The sequence below is a fragment of the Manis javanica genome, chromosome 7 (assembly GCF_040802235.1).
Source record: "Manis javanica isolate MJ-LG chromosome 7, MJ_LKY, whole genome shotgun sequence".
Taxonomy (NCBI): Eukaryota; Metazoa; Chordata; class Mammalia; order Pholidota; family Manidae; genus Manis; species Manis javanica.
The window spans coordinates 10,589,530-10,596,467 of record NC_133162.1 but is presented as its reverse complement, the minus strand read 5'-3'; the positions used below and the strand labels follow the sequence as shown (position 1 = coordinate 10,596,467).

The 6,938-nt window shown below is 38.7% G+C and overlaps 1 long non-coding RNA gene across 1 annotated transcript in view; it reads left to right on the top strand.

Moving 5' to 3' along the window:
- Nucleotides 1–1,103: 1,103 nt before the first annotated feature.
- The window catches only part of LOC140850547 (uncharacterized), a 37,875-nt gene continuing 32,040 nt past the window's right edge, over nucleotides 1,104–6,938 (top strand). The window contains exon 1 of the long non-coding RNA XR_012133480.1: nucleotides 1,104–1,394. This is a non-coding gene — a long non-coding RNA (uncharacterized lncRNA). The remainder of the gene's footprint in view (nucleotides 1,395–6,938) is intronic.

Sequence of the window (6,938 nt, the reverse complement as noted above, 5' to 3'; positions counted from 1 at the left end):
TTTGAAAAAAGGAAAGTGAGAGGAAGAATCAGGAAAACAAAAACTATCTATTTCTTCATCAGTTGTTCCTGGGACCATGGTAAAAAGCAGAAAGAAGTTATTAATCAATCTGCAACCACCTGGAAATCAAAGGAAGTCATAAAGCAAACAGCATGATTCCACGGAAAGCAAACCAGCCAGATTTATTTCATTTCCTTTGGACATAGCCGCCAGTGACAGAGACAGGAAGAGATGGGTATAATCTATTTGGAGTTAGTAATGTCATTTCCCTTTAATTCTTTGTGAATCTAATCAGGAGGTTGTAGCGGAGACTGTGAATGAAAAGTCCCTACACTCTTAAGAACAGATTGACAGTTTTATAGCCATGGTAACCATTAAATACCAGAACTGGCCTCAAATCAATCAATGACAACTTGCTTCAGGGAGCATATTTCTGAAAGCCAACCAATCAATGACAGCCTTACTCTGTGGAAGTTAGTCACTTGGCAGTGGACTCACCCCAGTGAGTACACTTTTTAGACTGATGTCAATCCACTCCAGCATCTGCAAGAGGCACAAAACACATTTTTAAGGCCAATGTCTTCCCACTCTGTGCATCTTCCCCCAGACTCTGTAGACAGTCAGCACTTAGCTTTGCTCAGTGAAGTCTCACGTGATCAGCATAACTCTCCCTTACTTATTTTAGATTCAGATTTTAAATGAGGGGTCTCATCCTTTGATGTCTTTGACAGACTCCACCAAAATAATTTTGAAGATGCTCACTTGGCAGCATTCCATGGGTTTCTTGAGTCTATGACATATTTATTGGGCTAGTTGTGCCCAGATTTTATTTGTCCTTTGCATCTGCTGCCAGGTAAGTCTGTCTCTACAATGATTTTGGCTTTAACAGGTTTCATTGTTCTTGTTACTGAACTTACTTTGTTATCCTATGATTCATAACTAAACAATCTCTTTTTTCAGTGAACTTTGGCTACAGAATTTATTTTGATATTCTATGATCTGTATCTTAGGATTTATTTAGGAAAATTGATTTAAGAAAATTGGACTTCTGGGGTTCTAGGCACAGAATTTGTTGTAAAAAGTCAGTATATGTGTGAAATCATTGGAAGTTTTGGTTTATGGTTGCAAAATTCAACTATTTTGTTGAATACTATTTATTCTTCTGCTGATTTCTTTGCTTTTGCAATTATTTGTACAGCACATGTCTAATGGGTACAGTAATGTCTAATGTGTTTTATTACTTCCTGGATTATCTTGTATCTGTTGAATCTGTGAATAAGAGCTCCACAGAGATGACTGCAGATGTCAGCCCCAAAAGTTTACTATCCAATCCAAACCAATCTTGAAGACAAATGGTTGGAGGTCTGCTTGATTGATGGCCAACCCATGCAATAGTGAGTAGTTAAAGTTTGTCTTGGATCTCCTTCAAAATTTCTATAAAGACTGTCAAGTCAGTTGGAGGTTGTTTCACTTCATTCATATTCCAGAGTCAGTCACTGCCTGGTCATCTACTGCAGGGGCTCCTCTAGGCCTTGTATTTATTAGTCTATGTCTAAGTCTCACTCTCCTCATGGAGAACCTGCTTCCTTGATCTGGTTGCTCTGTAATCTTAATATTTGTACTTACCTTGGCCAATGGCAAATGTATTTTTGGTTTAGAATAACAATGGCCATTTGGGGAAACTTTTGACATGTCAAAATTAATACATTTAAGAAAGACTCTATCAAAATTAGGAAATAATAATAATATCCCACAGTTCAATGAGCTGCTTCTTTAAGACTGATAAGCCCAGGACCCCACAAAACAAAATGCTGACTCCAAGGTTATCTTTGTTAAAAAAGCTTTAGTTCACACCTCTTCAACCTTGTGGACCCGCCCTCCTTGCACGCCCCTGTGTTATCTTCATCACCCACTTGACAATATTTCTCTTCCTTTTGTTCCTTCCTCTGACCTCCTAAATGAGTCACCTTTTTTTCTGGGTTTTCTCAAGTAAAGAACAGTCACATCTTATCATACTATAAAATTGCTCAACCAAAATATTGATGTATAGAAGCTGAGTTTGCCATGGTCTAGAGGTGAGTAAAGGGCTATAATTAAAAAAAAAAATTTAAACCTCAGTGAAACAGATAGAAATTTACTGCAGAATTTGAGATTTTTGTCAGATATTTATTGTTCTGGACTATCAAATCTGTACCAACTAGCTCATTTGATTTTTATGCCCCTTAGATGGGGAAAACAGTGGAAAGCATGGGCTGGGAAACACAAAGAGAGAATTTAAATAACCCAGTGGTGCATAATTTAATAATGGCCTTGAGAGGGTAAGAAAAATGGGCTGCATGTTCCATTAAGGCCATCGCAGAAACCTTTCCCGAAGAGGAGACTGGACAAAGATTCAAAATTGCAAACAAAATGAAGATGAATCAATAGGACAGTTAAAAAAATAGGTTCCAGGAAACTTTCGAGCAGTATTCTGGCTAGAGCAGCGGCCCAAGGAAAGGGACCCTTGTCCTCTCTTTTTGTGAATGGGTTTGGACCTGAAATATAGGATTTAGTCATAAATAAATAATAAATTGGAATGGAAACTGCCCATTTAAAAGATCTCCTACATATAGCTGAATATCTGAGAGAGTAAATATGCTACAGATGAAAGCAAATTATGGATTTCCAGGTAGCATTTGACCTTTGAAGTAAGGACAGAAACAGGACTGAACGTCTATGAATAAAGATACCTGTAGGTTTTTGCAAGCAGAAGGGCCACTACAATAACCGACATTCCATGTTAACCAAGAAACAAAAGCTCAAACATGATGTCACCCGGGGGAAGCATGAGCACCCTAAAATTTCCTCTCCTTCCTCTCAACTTCCAAGGGGAATTATCTGAAGACGTAAAGATAAAAACCATTTTTCCTGTTGTTAGCACTAATTGTATATATCGTTGTTCCCACTGCCTTAGATGGTCAGATGCCCCCGAGTGAAATGTGAAGGTTGTCTGAAAAGCACTGATGGAGCAAAAGCAGTGGTGGTGCCTGAGCTTGAACCAAGGCAGTGGCTCCAAACTGTGGTGCTAGTCGTTGTACTCCCTACGGTCATGCACGCACAGTTTAAAAAAAGCCAGTTTCCCTTGAGAATGTCCTTAAGCTGAAATAAAATTTTATGAGATCTCCGCCCTGAGTACTCATCTTTTTAATATCCTGTGTGACAGAATGGGAAGAGTGTACTTATGCTTTCAAAACAAAGTAGGATGAATTTACAAGGAAGTGCTTCATGGTTGTTGGAGGTGTGAGCTAAGCTAGCTGGTACTTTTCAGGGAACACCATTTTAGTTGGAAAAAATAACTGGTGGACAAACCATGTAGACCTGGGCATTTGGCATATATTTACTCAAAAACAAAACAAAGGAGCTTGTTTCTTAAAAAAAAAAAACTCAATATTTTCTATCAATGAAAAATTTTGAGTTTCCAAGCAAAAATTAGAATTTTGGGAAACATATCTATCCTCATGAGCTTGCCAGCTTCCCAATTCTTAAAGACTTTTCTATAAGGCCAGTGGAGATATTAATGAACATGACTTCTTTTGGTATTGTGTGATTAAATGTAACAACACTCATAATATCTATGTTATTCAAAGAACTAATATTTTCCAAGCAACAATACATGAAATGACATGTCTCTTTAGATTCCTCTTGGTTGTAGCAGTTTCTCAGACTAATTTTTGGTGCACCTGACAGTTTTGAAGAATACCCATCAGGTATTTTATCTTATGTCCCTCGATTGGGATTTGATTGATGTTTTTCTCATGATTAGAGCAGGGTTATTTGTTTCTGTTGTGGGAAAGACCACAGAGGTAAAGTCCTGTTTTCGTCACATCTAATCAAGGATACAGATTATCAACATGACTTACTGTTAATGTTGGCTTTGATCATTTGACTAAAATAGTTTTAGGTTTTTCCATCATAAAGTTACTCTTTTTTTCCTCTTTTCTGAACTGTACTCTTCAGAATGAAGTCAGTATTTGCAGCCCACAGTTCTGGAGCAGGGATTTATTTATTTTCTCTCTCATTTATTTATTTATATCAGTATGGTCTCATGGGTGTTTATTTTATTCCTTGACTATAATCCAATACTTAATTTCTTTTCTTGCTCAGATTGTTCCAGCTCTGGCCATTGGGAACTCTTTCACTTGATTCCTGTGTCCCTTGGGCTCAACTCCATCAGTGTGGTTTTCTTTCTTTTATTAGCATGTCCTTATTTTTGGCACTTCAAGATTCTCCAGGCTCATCTTGTGTATTTTCTGCCCTGGTCCTAGAGTCAGACATTTATCCAAAGAGAGTGGTTCCTTTTTTGGGAGAGTGGTATTAGAAACCAAGATGTTGGTGCTCGGTGTACTCACTGACACTGGAGTGCCATTGCTTCCAGGCCCTCTCAGCTGGCAGAACAAGGAAATGTTTTTGTGTATACTAATCTGTACATCTATAAATATTTCTGTATGCAAACATTGTACCTATATTAAGCTAAACATGAGTTCATATGATGTCTCCAATTCTGATCCGTTGCCACGTTGGATCATTCTAGCCTGTGTATTTTAATCTTGCAAATTTTCTTATGTCTTCAAGGTAGGTTGGAAAGGGAATGATGTCCCCATTTTACAGATAAGAAAGGAAAAATGGAAGCTTATATGAACTCTCAGAGCATTTGAAGTATTATCAATTTTTAAAGTGTTTTTGAGAGGTGAAATTGACTCACTTAGAAATTTCTGATTCATTCTGTCATTTCCCTTAAATTGCTGATGTCTTCATCTTTTCTTTCTTGTACATCTTTAGTTTCTTGCACAAATACTTCTTGCAATTAACACTGGAAAGTAACCTCCATGCACAGTAACTCGGTATTATTTTATTTTTGTATTTATAACTTTGTAGATTTCATTTACCAGCCTGCTCTATAACTTCTGTCATCACCCTTGGGCAAAAGCACTAGCATTTTTATTCGGGCAAATAAGACACTAATTACTAAGATGTTCCTGGTCAGTTGGATATAATCTTAGGATGTTCTTCAGAAAGTGAATCAGCTCTATTAAAGTGGAAGCAAGGACTACATTCTTCATATTAAAAAAAAGTTATATATATTTTTTGTCCCCACATGTGCTTTATGAATGTGTCATTATATGAATAGGAAGTAGAAAAGCATTAAGGGCAGTCATTTTTGTTTGAGATTTGATAGCATTTAGAGGATTTAATATAATCCTAGTAGAGTTTAAGGGTCATGAACTTTGATGGTACAAGAAAACTAGAGGAAAAATTATGAAAAAATTCTATTGAGATATTAAAAACTGTTAATTCAGTTCAATACTTTGGAAAGATATAGTTCTACTGCAATTAATTTTGGAAACAGAATGGAAGACAACATAAAATGCATAGATATTTCATGAAGTATAGTAATTTTTCATCTTTGGAAGCACACGGTTTTGAACTTTTATTACTAAAACCAGAAGTATAATGAGATAGCCATCCACAGCCTGAGACTCACACCCTGCTAGCTTAGTGATCCCGAAAGACATGACCTTTCCTCACGGCACCAGCAGCAAAGGCCCAGGAAGCGAATGCCCGACTTGGTCCTCTGTGATGAGGTGGGCAGGGAGGGGCAGAGGGCTCCTCACTGAATGGAGGGGCTGTAGTACCAGCAGGAGGGCACAGTGCTGCTGGAGAGACTAAAATAACAGCATCCCCTGTAGCTGGTGTCCTCAGCACCTCTCACTACCCACAAGTGATCCGAGGGCTGTTGTGCAGTAGAACCGCCACTCCCCTTGTAGTTTCTGAACTCAGTTTTTTAGAAGACTCAGCAAAGAGCCCAGATTATTATCCACCTACTTCCTCACTGTTTCTCTTTCCCAACAAGCAGGCCTCAGGGAATTGTATGCATACTGGGTCCAGGAATAGCCTGGGGAGCCTGAAAATCCCCGAGGACTGGTATGTCAGTAAGGCCCTAGCACTGAGCCGGGTTACACTGGTAGCCTCATCTCTACCGTGCCCTTACTGCAGCCTTCTCTATAATGGGCGTCATAGAACTGTGAAGTAAAGGAATATTTTCAAAGAAATAACCTGAATGTGATAAAACAGGCACTTCCTTTATTTTGCAAAGAAATAAGATCCTGTCATTCACTCGATCCATCTGTGAGGAATTCCTTTGTGTTTTGTCATGCAAGACACTTTATTTCACTTGGATTTTAAAATGTATACACTTTCTGTTTATTTTGCTGTTGTACAAGTACATGGCTTGGGATTGTGACCTCCGCCAGCAATTTCTTTCCCCCATTGTTTGTTATTAACTTGATGCTTTTATTTAAAGGAGATTTTGCAGAAGCTTCTTCTCCGATTTAATTCAATTCTGACAGATAATACTGGGCATCACAGCCGGGGCCTGGGGCTGTTACCTGGTCAAGACCCACACTGGGAAAACAAGGTACTGGCAGGACTTGTTTCTCTAGATCAATTTGCCCCGTTGCCTAGTAGTACAAAGTGAGTTATTAAATCTTCTATCCAGTGCCAAGGGTATTTGGCATGTGGCTTTCTGACTCCTCTGAAAGAAACAGATGCAGCCCAGTTTTGTGATGGGAAAAGGTCTCTGTGGCCTCTGTTTCCCCTCTGGTGTTCCTATCTTCTTATGGGGGGATATCAGGACCTAATTGCATAATTCTGCCTCAAACTCCCTGATTAGAGGCTGCGAAGGTTTCTCAAGAGTTCTAAGAAGTGAGGGAAATGGAAAGTAAGGGCTAACTTTCAGGGGACCAGTAGTGTCATTGAAAATGGCGTGTTTCCATGAAGAAAGATCTGCTGAGGCCTTAGATGTAGGCTTCTTGATTAGAGGATCAAATTTCAGATGTTTTCAAGGTTGGGAGGAGCTGCCTGTGGCTGGAAGTCTTACTTGCTTGTTAGCCTTCAAGCAC